The 20,675-nt window shown below is 40.5% G+C and overlaps 2 long non-coding RNA genes across 2 annotated transcripts in view; one reads left to right on the forward strand and one right to left on the reverse strand.

Annotated features, from left to right (window-relative positions):
• The window catches only part of LOC109499710, a 22,434-nt gene continuing 1,759 nt past the window's right edge, over nt 1–20,675 (forward strand). The window contains exon 1 of the long non-coding RNA XR_002157167.3: nt 1–855. This is a non-coding gene — a long non-coding RNA (uncharacterized LOC109499710). The remainder of the gene's footprint in view (nt 856–20,675) is intronic.
• Nucleotides 14,812–20,675, reverse strand: part of LOC123385401 — a 27,165-nt gene continuing 21,301 nt past the window's right edge. Inside the window, exons 3-4 of the long non-coding RNA XR_006597846.1 lie at nt 19,368–19,487; nt 14,812–16,647 (exon numbers count right to left, since the gene is read on the reverse strand). This is a non-coding gene — a long non-coding RNA (uncharacterized LOC123385401). The remainder of the gene's footprint in view (nt 16,648–19,367; nt 19,488–20,675) is intronic.

Here is a 20,675-nt window from a genome sequence, read left to right on the forward strand (position 1 = left end):
AGAGCTCAACACCCACTAACCACAAGATCGTGACCTGATCTGAAGTCAGACACTTAACCAACTGAGCCACCCAGGCGCCCCCAAAGGAGATAATTTTTGAATGATATTTTGTCCTAAGTCTGCTAAAGAAAAAAATAAGAGAGAACTAATATTCTGGTGGAACAGCAAGGCCCTGGGCATTTAGAAAAATATTCCCAGAGCATTTACATGGATTTTAAGACCATAACAAAACAAAACAAAAAAACCCCACAATGCTTTGCTTTTTTTTCTTTTAACTCTTACTTAAGATACTTCTAATATATAACCTTATCCAAGGTTAAAGCAGGAATGAGAAGTACAGCCCATCCCATTTTAATGAATTCACCCTGGTTCCCAGAGATCTCAGCCATCACCCAGGTGTCTACTTGATATAGAGCTAGGCTGCCACCAAGTGGCGGACCGTGGTTGTTCCTGCTCTGTCTTCCAGGAAGTATAACTGATTTTGTGTTTCCAGGACGTGATCTTTGGCAATTTCCTCTCTTTTGAAGTCAAGTCCAAATCTAAAATCACACTTTAAGTGTCCCAAACTGCTTTTGCTGGTTGATTTTTTCCACCAAATAAATAGGCGTTGGAGCTCGCTGGGGCCCTACTCCTAACTTCTTGAGAAAGGGGTTCAGAACAGTCCAACATCCAGTAACCATCAGATTAGTTGAGAGTTTCATTTGTAAAGTAAATTCAACTCAGACTGTCTTACACCCAAAATCTGAATTTATTTTCTCCTGTAACTAGGAAGTCTGGCTGTGGAATTGATCTCAAAGACCCCCCAGCACCCAAGGCATGTGTGGTGTAGGACACAACTGGGAGTCACAGAGCAAGGTTTGTTTTGCTGTTCCCTTGCGCTCACGCTCAGCATCCCCACTGATTCAGAGGTCGCCTTTCCTCAAGAAAGGATCAGGATTGTTATAGCAAGAAAGCAAAGAGGAAATATAGTGCTTATCTTTTCAATTTCTACACATATTTAACAATTTTCCATAACACAGATTTTTGAAAGAAAGCTTTGGATCTGCAAAACCAGAGAGTTCTGAGAGAAGAAAGACTTATCGAGAATCAAAAGAGCTAAACTCTAAAGGAATCAGGGGGTAGGGGATATGCCTTGACCAGTAGGTAGAAGAGGAAATAGTTGGCCCTGGTCCTGCAGACCAAATTAGGATTGCCCAGATGTGGAGTTTGAAAGAGGAAGAGATGGAGTATGATCTAGAGGGAAGCTGGTGATCCTATGAATGGAGGAGTGCACCTGGGGGGGATTTTCCCAAGAGGCTCTGGGGTCAGCACTGGGGTACTGCCCAGCAGCATTTGAGATTAAATACCTCGTTTGAATCTCCCACTGAAATTTAAAAAAATACATATTTTAAACAATCTTCTTAAAAGCATTGATGACCTGGAAAAAACGTAAAGAGTATTGAGGATAAAAGCTATCATAGAAACATGAAGTGATGAGAACACAGATGTTGTTCTTCCGAAAGGAGTAAATGTGAGTTTTGAGTTTTAAAGGACTTGCTAAGGGGCACCTGGGTGGCTCAGTTGGTTGAGCATCCTCACTCTTGATCTCAGGTCAGGTCTTGATCTTAGGGTCATGAGGTCAAGCCCCACATTGGGTTCCATGCTGGGTATAGAGGACCTACCAGTTACAGAGTACAAGAAAAAAAAGCCCCATAAAATAGGAGACATCACCCTGGGTTCTGTAAACAGAACCTTCCATCACCAGCTTCATAATTTTTTGGGCCCCATGCAAAATGAAAATGTGGGGGTCTTCATTCAAAATTATTAAGAATTTTAAGACAGTAACAGCAGAGCATTAAACTAAGTAAGGGGCTCTTCTGAGCTCACTGTCCTATGCAACCCTTTGTGAAAGGGTGAACTAGATGTAAGCCCAACTCCCACCAACCCCAGCAGACTGCCTTTCTAAACAGTCACAACACAGCGTTCGTGTGAGTTTGTAACTGAAATTCGGACTGTCTGGGTCATCCCAAAATACCTCCAGCAAGGAATTTAGTGTAAGGGAGACTTGGGTTGGTAATCCCACAGGGCACTGGACAGAATCCAAGACAAATCCTGTTTGATAGAATCCAACTTCAATCCAAAGACTAAATCAATCTCCTTATTTCCAGATCCAAGTAAAACAGTTCACAGCTACAAATCATATACTACACAAAGAAGCAAGCTACCATGAACAAGAACCAACAGAAATAAGAAAATTGCAAAACAAACAAACAAACAAAACAGAGCTACAAAACACCGAACATTAAAAGGCACTGTTTTTTAAATTAAATTAAATTAAATTAAATTAAATTAAATTAAATTAAATTAAATTAAATATGTAGTGTCCCGATGTGCCACTCCACTACAGTTTGGCAAGATATTACCATGGGAGGAAACTGGGTAAACAATGCATGGGATCTCTTTGCATTATTCCTCACAACTACATGAGAATCTGCAATTATCACAACATAAAAAGTGTAATAAAATTTTGAGGAAAAACTAGATAATATGAAAAGTGAATAGGATAATTAAAAGGATGAACCAGTAAAAATTTTAAAGTAGGTAGAATTGAAAAGAAAGAAAGAAAGAAAGAAAGAAAGAAAGAAAGAAAGAAAGAAAGAAAAAGAAAGAAAGAAAAAGAAGGAAGGAAGGAGAGGGAAGGCATAAAGAAGAAAGAAAGAAAGAAAGAAAGAAAGAAAGAAAGAAAGAAAGAAAAGAAATGAACCAAAAAAGAAAAGAAATGAACCAAAAAAGAAAAGAAAAGAAAAAGAATTAGTTAACTAGAATCTTCCAAAGAAATTTTACGAATGCAGCTCAGAGAGAAAAAGAGACGGAAAAAGCTGACATGTTAAGAAATGAATGGGGCAGAGTGAGTAGATCTAACATGTCAAATTAGAGTTCTCCATGAAGAGGAGAAGGTCAGAATAGGAGAGAGGAAATACTTAAGGAGATGACAGCTGAGAATTTTCCACAATTGGTGAAGGACACTAATCCACACCAAACATCATAATAAAAATAAACGACAAAACAGCCATGGTGAAGACAGGATTACTTCCAAAGGAACAAAATCAGACCAGTGACTTGTTGACAACTCATTTAGAACCTTCCCACATGCATTGAAAACCTTTCAATAATTTCCCATCAGTTTCTGGGTAGAGGCTAAAATATTTTGCATGGTCTACAATGCCATACGTCAACAGTCTTCTTTAGGAGCCACTGTCACGTCAGCAATCTGTGCTCCACGGTTTTCTTCCAATTTCTGGTATAACTGCCATATTCCCTCCTGACTGGAAACTTCAGACATTCTGTCACTGTCTGAATCACCCACTCCCTCCCTCCTTCACAACCGTTTCTCACCCTGCAGGACTCTGATAAAACATCTTTTCCTTAGGAAGTGCAGCACACAGTTGTTGAATCTGTGTTTGTTTTTTGTTTTACAACCCAACATCTGAGCTCCACCTCAAGGGGATTCTTATAAATTGTATCCTTTGACTGATAAGGCTTCAAATGTCATATTCAGAATAGCTATTAGAAAGTATTCAGCATATGTAATACGACTGCCAATAACTTCTTGATCCTATTTTCTTAAAAATGGCCTTGCCACTTTGTAGAAGTGTTTCACGTAAATAGTTATCTTCAACTGAATTTACACTGGAATTTAGAAAATTTGAAGATAGAGTAGTTCACATAAGAAAAATACACTTTCTTGATTAAAAAAAAAGTACAAAACTTTTCACTATTCAATATGGAGACATTTTACTCCAGCCCCACGTGCCACCAACCACATCCTCTCCAACTCTAGCTCTTGGATGAGAGAGCCCCATTTAAGTCAGTCAATAGGGACCCCAAAAGGAACTTGGAGGGAGGGAGCACTGCCATTCCCCGAAGCTCCCTGTGCCATCACCTGACACTGGCTGCATCCTAACATGCTGTTTACAAGGTGGCTCTCTCCATTAGCATCCCCATTACCACTCCCTCCCTTTGCCCTGGATTTGAAGGTAGTAACCTCTCTGCTGCTAATGCTCTGCTTTACTTTTGGCGCTCTCTCTCGTGTGCCCCTGCACCTTACCCACACATTAGTAAATAAACCCTCCTGGGACTTGGGCATGCTACCTGTTTCCTGCTGGGACCCTGACCGAAACACTTTCCAGCTTCTCCAGGACACGATGTAAAGTCGTTGAGAGTTAGAACTCACTTTTTCTTGCTTTGAATCTCTCTTACAGTCCTCCATGCTCGGGGGGGGGGGGGGGGAACGTTCTATAAAGGCTGTGAGAAGTACTGGCATTACAAAATATGAACATAAAATATGTGACCGCTAAAAGTCTTCCTTGGAAGTGATCTGTTTCCATCCGAGATGAAATGATGAGGGTTGAATGTTGCTCTGTCTCTATTGGAGCCACTGTGGTCCACGTGAAGGTGGTTTCTTGGGCTAGTTCTCATGTGACACAAACCTACGTCTCCACGGTTCCCTTTGAGTTGGCTGCATGAAATCACTGCAAGGGGGGAATTATTGGAAGTGTTTGAATACACCTAGGAAGGCCAGTGTAGCCCCTGGGCAGCTGGCTTTCTATCCCTGAAGTGGACGTGTGCCATGTTGCTATTGACGTAAACCACTTTCCAAATAACCTCAAAATTCCCTTCTTTCCTTCTCTCTGAAGGAGCCAGCTGTCATGTTCACTACAAGATAGTGTCATTACTCAAAGGTGTTTGAAGCAAATGCTACCTTTTACCTTTGGTTTCTACTCTTCTCCCGGTACAATTCCAAAGGAACCTTCCTTGCTGGATGCTTTATTCTGTGCTTGTTTTATTAGGAGCTACCTATCAACCGCTGCAGTGGCTGAAATTTTGAAATGCTACTAGCGTCTGAGCTGGGGCTGCTGCTCTGCTCTGCCCTCTAGTGGCAGCAGGATGTCAGAGCGGCGGCTCCTCTGCCCTCCTGCGGCCGAGGCTGCCAATGCTGAACCTTCAGCCCCCGGCAGTTTCTCAGTAATGGAGTTCTTGCTTGATGCAGCTTTCTTTCCAGAAGAGGATCGACTTGAAGGGACAGCAGCTGTCTTGGACCCTCGTTTGAATCAAGGTGCCCAAGAAATGTAGGCCATCCTGATGCGTACAATATGCTACTTTGGAGTAACTACTACGGGATCCAGGCCCTTTAATGGGAGCCTACAATTCAGCATGCTGGAAAAAGGATGTCAAGATGTCAGGGATGTGGCAGGGCCAGAGTCCCGTCTTCACCATCACCTCTGTCTTTCTCTGTCCTCTTGTACTCCCTCCTGATGGGGAATGTATTAGTCAGGTTCTCCAGAGAAACAGAAACAATAGTAATCTGTCTATGTGTCTATCTATTTATCTGGAGATTTATTATAAAGAAGCTGGCTTACACAATTACCAAAACTCAGAAGTCCCATAATCTACTGTCTGTAACTTAGAACCCCAGGAAAGCTGATAGTTACAATTCCAGTCAGAGCCTGAGAACCAGGAGCTCCAGTGGTGTAAATCCCAGGCCAAGGGCAGGAGAAGACCCATGTCTTAGCTCAAACAGTCAGGCAGAGAGAGAGAATTCAACCTCCCTCTGTCTTTTCATTCTATTCATCTTCCCAGTAGGTTGGATGATGTCCACGTTGGGGAGGGCAACCTACTTTACTCCGTTCACCAACCCAAATGCTCCTCTCCTAGAAACACCCTCAACAGATACACAGAAATAATGTTTAATCAGATTATCTGGACCTCCCATGGCCCAGTCAAGTTGACATGTAAATTCACCATCATAGGGAAAAATTATTTGAAAGACAATGCAACATGACAAAATTAAGGAATGTGCTAGCATAATAATGAGAGCAGGCTAATGGTAGCAGTGTCAGCCACATAGATGCTGTAAGATAAAGAGATGAAAATTGCCAACCATCACCACACATACTGTATAAGATAGCACAGAGGGGGCTGCCACCCAAAGTCCAGAGTGAAGCAGAGAAGGAGCTTCAGAGGCTGGGGCATCTCACTCTGCTCTTCAGAGATGAGGCTGGGAGCCCCAGGGAGGGGCAGAGTGGGAGCCAGAGCATCCCGAAAGGATGATGTAAGAAAGACCAGAGGGAGGGGCGCCTGGGTGGCTCAGTCAGTTCAGTGGCTGACTTCAGCTCAGGTCATGATCTCACGGTTCGTGAGTTCAAGCCCTGCATTGGGCTGTCTGTTGTCAGTGCAGAGCCTGCTTAGGATCTGCTGTCCCCTACCTCTCTCTCTGCCCCTCCCCTGCTCATTCTCTCTCTCTCAAAAAATAAAAAAACATTAAAAAAAAAAAAAAAAGAAAGACCAAAGGGAGGAACTTTCAGATGCCCTTTTGGAGTATGTGTGTGTGGGGGACTCTTTAGAAATTTAAAGTTTAAATAAAAAAAAAAGACTAATGAAAATATTTTGCAATGTTTTCTACCCTCTGTGGATTCATTTTAGTTGTAATGTTAATTTCTTGTGATAACGTATTTTACCTACAAACCATTCCAGGTGCAAAAAGTTTAACACAGGGTTCCGTTCATTCCTGGTGCTCAAGAAAGTGAAGATGCCCATATCCTAATTGGGATTTTGTGTTTTCCCTGTGGAATGTCATCAGTGTATAACTCAATAGGCCTCCACCCTGACTTCACATTAGAATAATCTAGAGATTTTTCTAAAATTAAATCACAACAGGGAGGGATTGTGGGGCTCGACATTTGCATTTTAGAAGCTCCGCAAGTAATCTTGGTATTGCCAAGACTGAGAACCACTCTATGAGCACTTCAGACACGTTCGGTGGGTTAGCTAGACATTTTGGAGAAGGGGAGACAGGTTCTAAAATGACTCCTAGACTGGCCTGCAGGGGTCCCAGATGCACCCCTGCGCACACAATAAGAATGATATTCAAATGGCTTCTTTCAGTGCAGTGTGGTCATGTTATTGTTTTCTTCCTAAATTGCTTTTATCCCAAACCTTCTGAAATCTAGAAAAGTGCATAGTTGAAAAAACCATGGTTTTTCTGTACCAGCTATTGACTTTTCTCTCTTATTTTGCATTTGGATATTTTTTTTTCCTGTTACATATTCTGTTGCACTGAAAGCACTTTATCATATTTACCCGCTAACTGGATTTTTCTCACCTCAGCCCCCTTGTGAGAAAACGGAGATTTTTTTTTCCCCAACAAATGTGTGCAAGTGAGATCCTTGGAAATAAGCAAGTAATCAGATTAAACCTCTTTCTGCCTTGTCTTTCTCCTTCCCTCAGTGACTTCTGATTTGGTCCTTGAGCCTCTGGCACATTCACTTATTAAATCTGTGGGGAAATAAATGCTACCTGCTCACTCACACCCAAATCTGGCTTAGATTCTCTGAGCTGTACTGCATTTAGAAAGCTGTATTCTCTTGATTAATTCACCTGTGTTGGCCTTGCTGCCTAAATTGTAAGCCTGTAGAAGGGAATACTCGAGAGCTACTTGGATTATTTTCTCAGTGCCTACCAGTCTCTGGCACATGGAAAGGGCTGAAATATTTTAATATATGAAAGTTATCAAAGGCAAGATTCTCTTCTTCAATGAAATACTACATTTCAATGCAATTGATGCCGTGCGTGCCTGCTCTTCCTTCTGCCCCTAACCTTCAGAGGTGATGCACATGTTGGGTGAAGTTAAAAGGTGGAGAGACTTTTCTGTGCAGAGAGAGGTCTGCCCAGCATTCAGCCCTTCCTTCAGAACTGGTCTTTCAACTTTTCGCTGGGGAAAACGTGTGGAAGTGGTCTGCTCCGCCCTCTAGTGGTGGCCAAGTTGCAGAACACCTTCAAAGACTAGGAATTACTACTCTGTAAAAGCTCTCCAGAATAGTATCGAAACTCCAGTTAGTATAGTAATCTGTGTATTATATATACGTTGTTATCTGAGCCTTCATTTTCTGTTTTTTGTAAGAGGCTTTCAGTCCTTTGGTCAAAGGTCTGTAGTCATACATGGGAGGATGTCTCCAGAAGGGTGTTTAAAATCAGAGTCCTTCCCGCTCTAAATGTTGGGCGTCCCAGCAGCCCCATCAAAGGAGTACATAGGCCCCTTCGAATGTTTTCTCCCTTCCATACCCAGGTGTTTTCCCATATGGAAAAGGGGTACCTGTGCAGATCAGGTTTGGTAAGGCCCCAGGTATTACAGTCCCTTAGGGTAAAAACTCAAACACAATTCTACAATAACAGTCCAATGTGGTCCAGAACAGTTGATCCATTATATACCCCCAGGTGTTTAAACAAGCCTCACTGACTTAAATAAAATTACTTTGTTTCTGAGTTTTGCTGTTGTTGATAGCAGTGGTGGTGTGGTAATTTTTTGTTTGTTGGCTTTTTAATTCAATCATGACAATAGAAACTATTGCTGGTGCTTGGGGGAAGAAATCTAGAATATCACTGAAGCCAGCAGCTTTGTGGAACCTACCACATAAAATATGTTGATAAAGGTAAAGGACATGCTGATTCTAATCTGACCTTTTCCAGATAGGGGCTATGTAGAAGATGAGGGAAAATAGGGGAAAGAACGTAGCATCTGCAAAGAGAACATGCCCACTGCCTGAGAACGGTGCTGTCTTCTGTGGACGGCATTTTGTTGGCAAATTGCAAACACTTTCTCCAAATTGCAGGCACATTTTGAGTCCTGACAATGTGGCTCATGAGGCAATTTGTAGTCAGTTTCTTTCACAAAATGATGATGTTTAAGAACATCTTGTAATTAGGTCAAAGGAAAACAGTGTTTATTCTATGAGCTGAGAATAGGCAGCATGTCTGAGTTCTAATTAACCCAGTGGTTGATTCACTAATGCCAAGCGTCTGTTGTCAAGGAAGATATTAAAGCAGTTCCACAGGTAACATTTTGCAAGGGGCTCTTTCTAACAGCAGTTCACATGGGCAAACGATGGTAGCAATGCATACCCTAACCCAGTCTGATGAAATGTTTACCTACGAATTGGATTTTTCTCACCTCAACCCCCTTGTGAGAAAATGGAGATTTTTTTCCCCAACAAATGTGTGTAAGTGAGGTCCTTGGAAATAAGCAAGTAATCACAGATCAAAGTATTAGCCCATGCATTCTGAACAAGCACAAACAGCAAGGCTCAAGAGAGAAAGCTCTGTTTTGTTTTCAATGCTAGATCACAATCGGCTCCTTCAGAGCCCCAGAGAGCCAGAGTCAGAACAGGCTGCCTCGGGAGCTCTTGTTCCACATTATGCTTTCCTTTTGCAGAGTTAAGGCTTTGACTGAAATGCTAATTGTGAAAAAAATCTCCTCAGGAGCTTGTAGGGTTCCACTCTGTCCCACTTGGAGATAGTTATGAAGTCCCTTTCTGATAAAGCTCCACAATCCTACAAAAAGTCAGACTAATTAATGAAAAAACAGGACTTCACCTGGTACCTCAAAGTTGAAGGATGGAGTAGAAAATTAACCTTAGTCACTTCAGTGTGGCAGAAATGCTAGGTATTCCTGCTGCCCAAATTCCTCTGTCCATTCTCGATAACACATTAAACACACACACACACACACACACACACACACACACACACACACACACCTTTTAGTCTTTTTGGGGAGTGTGTTTCCTTCCTGATGTTTCTTCACGTGGGAGGCAGGTTAAGGAGAGAAGGGATTGTCTAGGTGGAGGGAAGAGGCTGGATTTAAGAACCTTAATCCTTTTCCAGAGGCACGAACCTAGACATAGCAGGACTCCAGTCTCTGCAAATTTAGATAGATACCCAAGCTATGGCTCTCATGCTCAGCGCCTCACTTTCCCTCCTGTGCAGGCTGCCACCCTCAGTCCTGACTTCCCTTTACTGCCTCTGTGACCATCCTCCTCTTGAAGGAAAGCTGCCTTTGGAATAGTCTGCCCTTCTTGGCTCTTGACTGATAAGAAAGGGCTGGAGAAAATCCTGCATGGCTATATATGTCTCTCTCTCTCTCTGTCCATATAAATATATGTACATAGATATATACATCTTTGGGGTCCTCTCTAATGCAGTTGTCTACTGCCCACCGAAATCTCAAAAAATCTTCCACTTCCTGCCCACACTTTAATTTTGCTGTGAGGCCAGGGAGATCAAATATGAAACCTCCCATTTTAACCTGTGGGTTGCTGAGGCTGAAAATCTGAACAGGGTTGGCCCGGAGCAAAATTGTGAAATAGGTATTAGGTATCTTCCTTTACCTTTAGCTTCTCTTCCCTCCCTGTCTGCCTCCCTTTAATGCCTCTTCTTTGTTTATTCTATGCAGAGCCTTCCAAGAGCAAATTCTCAGCTAGCTCCAAATCCTTCCACCTTCCACCTCTTTAACTTATCACCAATAGGGTCTCAAGGCATTTTAATTCCCTGCAGTGACAAGCTGGTGGGTAGGGAATCCTTTCTGTCCCCTAGGATCATGCTTCTGGAGAGCCTGCCTTGGGATAGGTATGGTCAAGTTCTCCCTGGAAACGTCAGGCTCTCCAAAAACCTGTTCTAGCACTCTGCTCCATCACCAGCATAACCTGCAAAATGTGGATTTTCTTTAAACAGAAGATTGGCAATAGTTACTGATGTGAATTTTTCTGTTTTCATTTGCTTTTTTGATCTCAGAGGGATTTCTTATCGCTTTAATCCAAGCAGCTACTGTTTTCATGGGACACAACAATTTTTTCAGATACAATTTTTTTTTTTCCCAAAAGGAACAAGCCTGGGTGAACAAAGATCTGGGTTCTCATTCTTACCTGCCAGTGAGTAGTTGTGTGACCTTGAGCAAGTTGCATCCATTCATTCTACAAGCATGAGAACCCTGCTCTGTGCCAGGCACTGGGATATAATGGTGAAGGCGGCACAGGAAACTGATTCAAGAAACAGGACATTACAGCTTGCTGTATAGGAGGTTTGCCCAGGGCACCCAAGAAGAGAGAGGAATGCACTTTGAAGTTTCTTTGGAGGGGGGGACCTTTCACAAAGCAGGTAGAATGTCAGCTCTAGTGCTGTGAAAGACTTTGTCAGCTGCACTAGACTGCAGGCTTTTGGACAGCACCTACTGCTTTGAAAGCTGTGTGTTTGAAAAATATATATTTCTACTGGTGGTGATAGTTAACATTTGATCGTGCACATGTGACTTTCGATGTCTAAGGTTGACAAATGTCTCACCTCCCAAGTAATAGACTTTTGAACACTCTAAGCCAAAATCTCTTTCATCTCATTTCAGTTCCATCCTATTTTTGTGACCGCAAATAGATCATTATTATGTTGTTTTATCCAACAAAGCCTATTTAGAATTATCTGAATATTTATTAGTTTCTTTAATTATGCCTTTTTGCATCTCACCCCTTCCTTCTGAGTTCAATTTTGTTCTTCTTGAAGTATTAGGGTTTGTTATAGGTGCACCTCTCAATTATTATTATTATTTAATGGTAGTTTAGTCTGGCATAGGATGTTAGCTGGATGACTATCTTCTCTCAGCACTTGAAGATATTATTGCACGGTCTTCTGACTAGAGCATTGCTGTTGAGAATTCTCCGATCAATCTATTTATTGTTCATTTTGGGTACACGTTTCTGACTTTTGCTGCTAAGATCTTTGTCTCTGATATTCTGCTGTTTCACTACAGTGTGTTTCAGAGTGGATTTACTTTTATTTATAGTAGTCAGGACTTCCATGAACTTTCTGAATCAGATGACTTATGTGTGTCATAAATTTTGGAAAATTCTTAGTCATCGTAACTTCCAATATTGCCTCTTGCTTATTTCTTCGTATATTTTCCTTCGGGAGCTCCTGTTAGGTAACATTTCATCTCATCCCCAATGTCTCTTCATCTCTGTTCACAGTTTTCATCTCGTAATCTCTCTGTGATTCATGCTCACATATACCTCCAGTTTGACAGTGCTCTCTTAGCCCTTCCTAATCTGCCTATTGAGTTTTTAATTTCAAAGAATGCATTTTTGTGTTTCTTTTTTCCCCTCATCTTTGCAGTTTTATTTTTCTCCTGATTCTTATTGTTTTATGCTTCAGATTCTGTGTCTCCCTCTCTCTCTCTCCCCCTTCCCGCTCACACTCTGTCTCTCTCTCTATATAAAATAAACATTTAAAAAAATTTTAAAAGAATGTTTGGTATAACTCATTAAGCATTTCTAAGTGTTTTATCATTGGGGGTTCTACAATTTTCTATATTGTTAGAAATGAACACCCCTATATACTCTAAGAAGTAGATCACAAAGGAATTTTAACTAGGCAGAATCATTTTGGTTTTTGCTTTTGGGTTGTTGTTGTTGTTGTTGTTTTGCTTTTATTTCATTTCATTTTATTTTTTATACTCTCAGGACTAGAATTTAGTGATTCATCACTTACATATAACATCCAGTCTCATCCCAACAAGTGCCCTCCTTAATGCCCATTGCCCATTTAACCCATACTCCCACCCAACACCCCACCAGCAACCCTCAATTTGTCCTCTGTATTTAGGAGGCAGAAATCATTCTGTTATATGAAAGGGTGGTCATATTTGATAGCTAATGTGCTAATGAGAACTAGCTGTATTTAACATACTATTACCCAAAAAATTGGGAATAGGGGACTTAAATGAATCAAGAACAAAACTAATGCTTTTTGAGGTAAGAGGTAATCAAGAAGGAAATGATACAGCTGTAGGGGGCCTCAGAGATTAATGCATTCATTCATTCATCAGTTTTTTTATTTATGTTTCCTATGACCCAGAAACCGCTGGAGATGTAGTTCTTCTCTTTACAAAGCTCACCTGCTGTTGGGCAGCAACACCGTGAACAGTAAACAAATGATTAAATAACGTAGATGGTGATAAAGGCTACAGAGAAATAGAGGGACTGGGAGGTGTTAGTTTCCATGAAGTAGCGTCAGCTGAGTGCTAAACATTTAGAAGGAGCCCATCATGAGAAGAGCTAGGGAAGGACACTCCAGTAGGGAGATAGCCTGCAATCCAGCTGGTGGAGCGCATAGGGAATCCAAGGGAGAAACCAGAGGAGACAGAGGGTCCTCAGAACACAGAAACTGACTTTGGCCGCAGTTGGGCCTCTGATCATACCTTTTCTCTTCTCCAATCCCCAGCTCTCCACATGCCACTAATCCTCTTGTCAGCCGTCCTGTTCAGGCTCATCATTAAGCAAGCTGTCATCTATCACGTCAAATATTTCTAAGCGCTCACACGAGCCATAAGAAGAGGTAGAACACCTGCTTCTGTGGTATTTTATAACGCTGGCTCCAAATCCTCGGAGCCTTTGCAATTAACGACAATCTATGAGTTCTTGCACCTGTTGTTTTTATATAATTCTGTCCGTGTTCCTGTGAATAACCACTAATTATGTTCTGGTATAACAAATATAAAAATTGCTATCGTGGTTTTTAGAAAACAAAGAAAGTGCTTGATATGTTGATAGAAAAAACCTCTAGCTTTAATTATAAAATTCCCATATACCTTTGTTCGGTGTAGATCTATATAGCTGTGCTTCAGGTTAACCAGAACAAGAATAAATATATACCCATATATGCATACTTACATGTATTTATGTGATAGTATGAAAAGACTGGAATTTATTGTGTGTCTTTCCTCATAATAGTACTAATTAAGAGTTCTATACTGTTAATAGTTTTTTAAAACTATTGTTTACTTGATTTTGCTTTATTATCATAATAATGATGTGAGGTCAGTAGTATTATCCCCCTTCTTTTACAATGATTTGAATACTGAGTCCTCAAAAACTGGACTGACCTGTCATGATGGCTCCACAGAAAATATTACTAAGATCAGAGTAAGGGTAAAGTGTGCAGTCCATCTCTGTGAACATCATCAACATTTACACCTTAATTTGCAATAGTTCAATATTTAAATAGCTATAATTTCCTACCATTAGTAGGAAGGTGGCTGTACATGCCTTTTCTTTTGAAATAAACATTCATTGACCAAGATTTGTTATTGAATACAATATCAAAATCAAAATTTTGTCTGTTAGACATCTATGATTTTATTTTCTTTACCTTGTTTTTCGAAGGCCTTTCTATAGGAAGTCAGGGTCTTCTATGAATTCTACGATGGGATATATTTCTGAAACATTAATCACATGAGAAGGAGTTATGTTCACTAATCCTTTGTATAGCAACTGAAAACAGATCTCGAGCTGAGTGTTGAGAACATTAAGCTTCAACGTGAAAAACACTCCGTGGGAGGAGTATCCTGGCATAGTTATGCTTTCCTGGGGCACAGACTTAATTTAATCTTAGCATCAGAGCCGCTAATGGTGCGGCTGTTGGCAAGATTAGGATTTGTCAAGTGACTTTTCCCAGTGACAGTGTTGTCTCAGTGCTGGCACTGTCTGCCCATCCCATCACGTTCTGTCAGTACACACTTCAGGACAAGTTAGAACGGCAAACCAGGGATGGGAAAGCTCTTCTGTCGCATCTGTGTTGCATTTCGGGTTTGGTTTTACTTGCTCTAGGTAATTCTCTTTACTTCTTGTCCTTGATGGCAAGTACTCTGTTCTGTGCTAATCGCCTGTAAAACACATCGGTCAGGAAAATCAACTGCTGTGGAATCACACACAGCTGATTTATTTTTTCTTTCTTTTTTTATATTTTTCAGAGAGAGAGAGAAGAGAGAGAGAGAGAACACACATGTGTGAGCAGGGAAGGGCAGAGAGAGAGGGGGACAGAGGATCCAAAGCAGGCTTGGTGCTGACAGCAGAGAGTCCGATGCATGGCTCGAATCCATGAACCGTGAGATCACAACTTGAGCCAAAGTTGGACGCTTAACCAACTGAGCCACCCAGGTGCTCCCCCCAGCTGATTTCTAACCATCACTTGAATAGCTAAGCTTTTGCGGGGGCACTTACGTGGAGTAACAGCTCTTGGAAGCAAAGTAATGATCAGAATATAAGGCCTCCTTATCATCCTTTCCTTATTTATTAAATTTTAGGTGTCATGGAAACAGATAAAAATCCCAGCAGTCACTGCCATGTTGTCACTTGATTGAACAACAGTTTGGAAACTGAGACAGTACTTGTCACAAAGAAATTAGAAAAATGCTGTGGGGTCAGACTATAGTTACTAGGTTGGGTGATGTAAGTTCTCCTTCCTCCACCTCTACTTACAAATTTCTCCCTTAAGGCAGAAGTTTGAATCTTGAATGTAAGGAGACTATTATAGAAATTAGGAATTTTTGGAGCACCTGGGTGGCTCAGTAGTTTAAGTGACTCTGGATTTTGGCTTAGGTCATGACTTCACAGTTCGTGGGATCGACCCCCACGTTGGACTCTGTGCTTGGGATTCTTCCTCTCCCTCTCTCTCTGTCCCTCCCCGCTTGTGTGCATACACACACACTCTCTCTCAAAATAAATAAACTTAAAAAAAATTAAAGAAAAGAAATTAGGAATTTTCCAAGTTAATAACAGCTAATGGTTATGTGATAAACATATACCAAGTGCTTTATATAAAACAGCTAATCCTCACCTACCCAGTGAGCCTGGTACGTCAGCCCATTTTTACAGATCAGGAAAAGAAGGGGTAGAGCATTTAGGCACCTACAGTAAAGAAGGAATGGGGCAAGATCCGAACCCAGACAACCTCACCCCAGGGCCTGCGTGCTTAATCACCAGTATGTAGAACATGGCTTGCTTGTTATGTGCAGAGCATCTTTCTAGGTATGTCCTCAGGAATCTTATATTCTAATAAGGAAAGAACTTAAGAGTCTGGGAGGAGGATGGATAATGCAGAGTCCAAAATCCTTTGCCTCATCTTCACGGCCCTTTATTCTGTGATTCAACTTATTTTCCAAGTCTTTTCACCTATCACCTACCATTTTCCTACCTGAGCCCTGGACTCACTGCGATGTTTCAAGAGAAGCTCTCATGTTCACAGCTCCATGCCTTGGTTTACTTGACTACAATATGTTGTTCTCTGTCCCCATTCAAAATCGGTTTTTCTCTGGGTGAATCTTAATGACTCTCCATGATGCCCTCCTTACACTTGAACTCATAGTATTCCTTCCCTCCTCTTATAATAGCTCCTGTGATCCAGGTATAATTCTGTGTGCTTCGTATCTCTCACTGACACAAGCCTTGAGGACACCTAGAAGAGTGTTCTAGGGACAGGGGATGGAAAATTCAAAGGCTCCAAGCAGCAGTGTGTTAAGCATGTACCAAACCACAAGGAGGCTACTAACATCTAAGAGTAACAGAGCAAAAATGAGCTATATGAATGATCCAGGCCAGCCAGAGGTCTTTCCAGGTCTCCTGGATAACCCAGCACTTAGGGTTGCCCAGTGGAGTGGTTCTTTGGAAGATTATCACTATTGATTTTTGTGTAGCCTCAAAATATGTGAAACAACATTCTCAGAACTAAAGGGGAGAAGTAGATCAATTCATGATCATAATGGGAGATTTTAATACAACTCTTTTGCTAAAAGTTATAAAAAGAATGAGCAAACAAAAAAAAAAGTAAAAATGTGAGGATTTGAGCAACATGATTAACAAATTTGATGAAATTAATATATAGAGAAGAGTGAACCAACTGAATTCTAGAAAGGAAGTCTTAACAAACATAAAAAACTGAAATAATAGAACACTTGCCTAGTTCAGTCAGTAGAGTGTGTGACTCTTGATCTTGGAGTCAAAACTTTAAGCCCTGTCGGATGTAGAGATCAGTTAAGTTAAATAAATAAATAAATAAATAAATAAATAAAAACTGAACTAAAGCAGAGTATGTTCTCTGACCACAATGTAATTAAGCTACTAATAACTAACAAAAATACCTATACAAACTCCCACAATTTTAGAAATTAATAATATATTACTAAACAATCTGATAGGTCAACCCAAAAATCACAACAGGAATTCAAATATATTTTTAATTGAACGTGTTAAGAATGCGATGTATCAAAACTTGTAGGGCTGCATCTGAAACTGTGTTCCCAGAGAAATTTATACACTTAAGTGTAGCCTTTAGAGAAGTAGAAAAACTGAAAATGAAAAATCTCAATATTTCAACAACATAGAAAAAGAACAGCAAACTCAGATTAAGTAGAGAAGGTAAATAATAAAGAACAAAATAGAAAATAATAAAACAGAAAACAAATAATGAGGTTTATCTGATCCTTAACAAAACAAAACAAAACAAAACAAAACCTATGAAATTGACAAACACCTGGCCAGTCTGACCAGGAAAAGCAGGGGAGGGAGGGTAGTGGAGGGGGGAGAGAGGAAGAGAGAGGGAAAAAGGAATTGGCAGGGTAGGGAGTGCAACTAAACAAGTTTAGAAATGAAAAAACAATCATTGAAAAGATCATTAAGGTGACCATGCAAATAATTTTATACTGATAATTTTGCAAATCTGGGTAAAGTTGACAAATTGAAAATCTCAATGTATCAAAATGAACACAGTAAGAATAGGAGGATTTGAATAATGTCACATCTATCAAAGGAAGTGAGCCTATAATTAAAATCTTCCCCACCTGAGATGTTTCACTAGTGCATTCCACTAAACATTGAAAAAAGTTATAACATCAATTTTACACAAACTTTTCCAGAGAATAGGAAAGAAATAGGAAAGAAATTTATGGGATTTACATAGCCTTTATACCCAAGCCTGACAATGACACACAAAGAAAGAAATTATAATCCATTCTCTCTCATGAACATGCATGCAAAATTTTTTTTAAAATAACAAGGAATCAAGCTTTGTAATAGGTAAAAAGAATAATACCTCATGAACAAATTGGATTTATTTGATATGTAAGATTGGTTTTAAAGTTAAAAATCAATGTAATTCATCACAGTAATGGATATAAAAAATCATATTATCATCTCAATAGATGCAGAAAAAGTTTTTTATAAAATTCAATACGCATTTATAATAAAAATTCTTGCCTTCCCAAACATATCTGGAAAACCCACACTTAAGAGTTAAATATTGAGGGGTGTTTGGGTGGCTCATTTGGTTAAGCATCTGACTATTGATCTCAGCTCAGGTCTTGATCTCAGGGTCATGAGCTCAAGCCCTGTATTGGGCTCCATGCCCAGTGTGGAGCCAACTTAAAAAAAAAAAAAAAAAGAAAGAGTTGGGGGCACCTAGGTGGTTCAGTCTGTTAAGCCTCCGACTTCAGCTCAGGTCATGATCTCACAGTTCGTGGATTTAAGCCACATGTTGGGCTTTGTGCCAACAGCTCAGATTCTGTCTGTCTGTCTGTCTGTCTGTCTGTCTCTCTCCCTTGGCCCCTCCCCCGCTCATGCTCTGTCTCTCAAAAATAAATAAACATTAAAAAAAAACAGTTAAATATTGAAAAATTTTTTAAAAATCAAGAATGAGACAAGAAAGGCTAGTTCATTATGCTGGAGGTCCTAGCCAGTGCAATTAGGTAAGGAAAAAGGAAATAAACTCTATTAGAATTGGAAAGGGAGACATAAATCTGTCATTATTTATACATAATTTCATATGTAGAAGAATCTAAAGTATCTACAGATAAACTGTTGAATTAAGAGGAGAATTAAAGAAGGTCACTGGGTACACAGTCAATAAAACAAAATCATGTATTTAGTTTCTATACACAGTTAAATTTCTATAAGCTAGCAATAAACAATTAGAAAATCGAGTGTTAAACATAGTGCCATTTACCAATAGTATACACAAGCCATGTGTCTAAGAACCAATCTAAAAACATGTGCAAGATCTCTACACAGAAAACTATAAAACATTGTTGGGGGAAATTGAAGATCTAACTAAAGGAGAGATATAGCAGGTTCACAAAGTAGATAATAGTATAGAAATGTTGTTTTCTTACCACTCCAAAACGTAGTGGCTTAAACCAGTCATAATTCTGTCATTGCTCATAATTCTACGGATTGACTGGGACTCAGTGGGCGGTTGTGGTGGTGTCACTTGGGGTGTCTCATGGAGCTACGATTAAACATCAGCTGGAATGACAACAGCCAGGATGACTTCACTCACTGACATCTTGTGGGGGGAAGGCTGGGAGGTTGGGCTCAGCTGAGACAACTGGGCTCCTCTCTTTGTTTCCATGGATCTAGGCCTCTTCCCTGTCCACATGACCTTTCCATATGATCCCTCCATCAGGGTATCTGAATGTCTTCTATGACAACTCAGAGAACCCCAAAATGCAAAAGTGAAAGCTGCCTGGCCTTGTTGAGTCTTAGGCCCAGAACCGGCATGATGTTGTTTCTGCCATATTCTAATAGTTAAAGCAAGTCACAAAGTTAACCCAGATGTCATGTGGGAGGGGACTAATTACATAAGAACAAGAATACTGGGTGTCATGTGTAAGACTAGATATTACAGTGTACTTTCTGGTCTTTAAGGATTCACATCCCACACAGATAAAATATACTTACATTCACCTCTCTCTGGACTCCCAAAGCTCATCCCATATGGCATCTTGTAATCTAAGTCACGTCCAAATTCAGATGGGGCTCATGAGATGCCTTCCTGCAGATACACTGAGGTAGTGCAGACTGTGAATTAAAAAGACAAGTTATCTCTATCCCCCTTCCCCTGAATACACACAGACACATACACTCAATATACCTTCATAAGCTAGGGATACGATGACCAAAATAAATGCTTGCATTCAAAACAGGGGAGTGAAAAGGAGGTGCAGAGCGGTCACTGATCCGTAGCAATTCCCAAATCCACTGGGTATATGTTGCTAGTCCTGCTTCTTGGAATAGATCTCCGTCGCTCTTCACCCTAGCCTCTGGAGAGCCCTCTATCCTGCTTTTTCCACTGGATGTTTGTAGCTGAGAAGCCTTAACCTACTTCCTCCCCATAGAAGTTTGAGGACTTAGAGGCCTCTTTTCATTTGGAAATGTCTCTGCCCAGGCCAACACAGTTCTTTAAGAACTTTTCCAGGTTTCTGATGAATCAAGTGATAAATTGACTCCAAGTGATAAGATGACTCCCATAGATAAAAGACTCTCTTACTCTTCTGCTTCACGTATCCATTGCTCTTGAACACACTCCCCAAACAAAGTGGCTTAAAATAACAGCAATGCGTTATTTCTTATGATTTGGTGGGTTGTCTGGAAAATGCTGATAAACTGGACTCTATTAAAGTTATAAAGAACCTCTAAAAACAATAACAGAACAGACAACCTTGGGGGGGAAAAGTACATGTGTAAGGGGTGATGTAAACAGGCACTTCAGAAAATAGGATATCTAAATGGCCAATAAATATATGAATGCTCAACTTCATTAGTCATTAGAGAAATTAAAATTAAAACCACAACAATACTCAAAATGATAGCTAAAATAAAAGAGCTGATTACAAGCAAAATTGCTGGGGGAGTATAAATATACACAACTACTTTGAAAAACTGTCATTATCTCTTAAAGTTAAACATATCACATATCTTATGACCCAGGAATTCCATTTTTAGGTATCTGTCCACCAGAAACATATACACACATGTGCACCAAAAGACATGTGCATGCATGTTCATAGAAACATTTTTTTTAAAGTAGACTCCATGCCGGGGCGCCTGGGTGGCTCAGTCGGTTAAGCGGCCGACTTCGGCCCAGGTCATGATCTTGTGGTCTGTGAGTTCGAGCCCTGCGTCGGGCTCTGTGCTAACAGCTCAGAGCCTGGAGCCTGTTTCAGATTCTGTGTCTTCCTCTCTCTGACCCTCCCCGTTCATGCTTTG

Source organism: Felis catus, chromosome B2, assembly GCF_018350175.1.
Source record: "Felis catus isolate Fca126 chromosome B2, F.catus_Fca126_mat1.0, whole genome shotgun sequence".
Taxonomy (NCBI): Eukaryota; Metazoa; Chordata; class Mammalia; order Carnivora; family Felidae; genus Felis; species Felis catus.